This window comes from Otolemur garnettii, unplaced genomic scaffold, assembly GCF_000181295.1.
Source record: "Otolemur garnettii isolate 467f Iridium unplaced genomic scaffold, OtoGar3 scaffold00024, whole genome shotgun sequence".
NCBI lineage: Eukaryota > Metazoa > Chordata > Mammalia > Primates > Galagidae > Otolemur > Otolemur garnettii.
The window spans coordinates 4,807,688-4,810,692 of NW_003852419.1; positions in this window are offsets into that span (position 1 = coordinate 4,807,688).

Here is a 3,005-nt window from a genome sequence, read left to right on the forward strand (position 1 = left end):
TGCTAAATTCACATTTGACCTACCAGATTATTATGAAGACTTATTTGTCCAGATAGGAGCCTAGAACATGTCAAAGTTTGTTAGTTTATTTTATAGCTATAACTTTTTTAAATACATGATTTGTGGGCCTCCCTTTGTCTTCTTGTCCTGGGCCTCCTCGGATATTAGGCCCTGACCGGCAGGGTGGTGCAACATATGAGAAATCTATCTGGCTTTCCTTTCTAGTGAATCTCTCTGTGAGGTTTTCCCAGGTTGCATTTATGGATTTGGGAAATACAAGGCATAGATTCCCTGCTTCAGGCTAGAGAGAAATCTGACACACAGCTGCCTTCAGCCTTGAAGTTTAATGATTTCTCTGAAAAAGGTCTTCTCAGCTGAGCCCCAGGATCGGGTGTGACTGAGACAGAGGCTAGAGACCGGGGTGATTCTGTGAGCCACACTAAGGAATCCCACAACTGTCTCACCTTCTTAACTTTTTTTTAAGATCTGATGTCATAGAGCCCACTTGGCAGGGAATTCCAGGAGAAGCTCATGAGAAACATCCGACAGCAGGGCGGTGGGCAGACCAGAGAGCTTCCATTCCCTCCTCTGCATCTATCCTGAGTGTCCAAACCTTGGGGGATCCAATGTCAGTGCCCTCGGGCATAGTAAACTGCAAGACAAGGGGTCTCTGGCCTCCAAGAAGCACCATCCAGGTGAGGAATGAACACTGATACTAAAATCATTTAAATACAATGTAAAAAAATGACCACAATATAATTTTGGGTATGAAGTGTTTTAGAGACTAGCGATCATCCAGTCCAGAGTTTCTCAAACTCGGCACTATTGACAATTGGGGGCTGATCGTTCTTTGCTTTGTGTGTGTTGGAGGGAGGAGCAGAGGGCTGTCCTGTGCCGTGTAGTGTAGGATGTTTGCAGCATCTTGGTCTCTACCTACTGATTAGAAGCCAGTAGCAGCTCCTTGCTCTAGTAGAGCCAACCAAAAATGTCTCCAGACACTGCAAAATGTCCCCAGGGGACCAAAATCATCCCAAGTCAAGAGCGTAACCCCTGATTGTCCAGCACTGCAGGAAGCTGGACAAGGGGAAGTGATTGTAAGCAGGGGAAACTTCGTTTGGTGAAAGAGGTGGTAGCAGCACCTGAAATGCAGGGGAGCAGACGGGGGAGCAGTGTGCTCCAAGGCAAGGAGGCAGGAGCAGGCAGCACGCCCCATGTTGCTACGCAGCTGTGCAACACTGAAGGTGCCCAGCTGAGGGACCACATGGGAGCTGGAATCCAGCCCACTCTCCCCTGGCCAAGCTGTGCCCCTGGCACTGGGCTGCATCAGTCCAGGAGAAGAGGAGCCTTTTTCTTAGTACAAAGGTGTCCTGTGCTCCACACCCCATGGGCTCATGGTGCTGCATCTACCCCAAATGGGTCCTTTCTCTAAGGACACAAAGGCACCACAGAGGCCACCAATGGCCCCAGGAATGAGCACACCCCGGGCTGGCAAGGAGAGGCAGGCCAGCCAAGGAGCCCACACTCTGTCATGCTCTAACAGGAATTTTGCTTTCCCTGGCCCTAGCTGACCCCTCTCCATTCCCCAGCTCTCAGGCTGGTATGATGTGGACCCACCCGGCCCTTCAGAGGTAGCCCACAGAAGAAAGAGGAGTGAGTTCTTTCAAGACCTCAAATCAGGCTGAACCAAAAGGAGAAGGCAGGCTCTGAGAGAAATGTCTGGGCATGGGGATGGGGACATACACAGTAGCTAAAGTGTCTGGGTTTGGGCCCCTCCAAACAAAGGCCCTAAGAGATAATGTCACCTTCAGAAAGGTCACTTCTGCCCAAAGCACCTCCGGTCCTATAAACAGACCTGCAGGACCTGTAGAGCCTTCAGGAACCCTCCGTGCATTGCCTTTCCTGCCTTTGCTCACCAGTCTGGCAATGAGCCAGTGCAAACTAAGGTGCAGGCACTCCGAAGGAGACTTTCCAAAGGGCACCCCTTCTGGCATGGGTCTCTTAAGACACTGATAGGGCCACGTCCTCAACTTCTGCAGGGCCTTGCTTATCCAAGTGACCTTTCTGTGCACACGCTTGTGGGCACTGCTGCTGCTGCTGCTGCCGCCATTCCCATTTCCTACAAGAAAGGCGTTACCTCTTACGCATTCCAAATCTCACCAGGGTGCATCAACTTAGGGAAAATGTCCAGTGCAACAGAGGGACAACTTATTTATTTATTTATTTATTGCAGTTTTTTTGGCCAGGGCTGGGTTTGAACCCACCTCTTCCGGCATATGGGGCCAGCACCCTACTCCTTTGAGCCACAGGCACCGCCCCAGAGGGACAATTTAAATCCCAGTGTCCATGGGAGAAACAGAGAAACTCTGATGACTGGGCAAATCGACTAACTTTCACTTCTCCACTTTCATTCAAAGAGAGGGCTAATCACTTCTAATTATCAGCTGATATATTTCTAACAATCTGCTCAAATCGTTATTTGGAGCACATAACTCAAAAGAAGTGTACTGAATTGAATGACACTGCTATACAAAAGTTCTTGTATTTCTTTGTTCTTATATGAAAAAAAGTCTCAGAGCTCAGCTCTTCCATCAATACTTTAAAAAATGTATACACACACACAATTGCATACAAACTTTATGGAAACCCTGTATATATGGCTGGCCACAGTGGCTCATAGGCCTAGCACTTAGAGAGGTGGAGGCAGGAGGATTGCTTGAGGACAGAAGTTCAAAACCAACCTGAGCAATATAGCAAGACCCTGTCTCTACAAAAAATAGAAAGAGTTAGCCAGGGTAGTGGCATACACCTGTAGTTCCAACTATAGGGAAAATCACTTGAGCCCAGGAGTTTCGAGGCTTCAGTAAACTATGATGACACCAGTGCACTCTAGCCTGGTGACAGAGTAAGACCCTATCTCCAAAACAACAACTAAAAATAAATAAAAACAAAAAATGGAAATGGAATTAATGCTGAATGAACTCTGGCCCTTTCTAGCAATAATATTC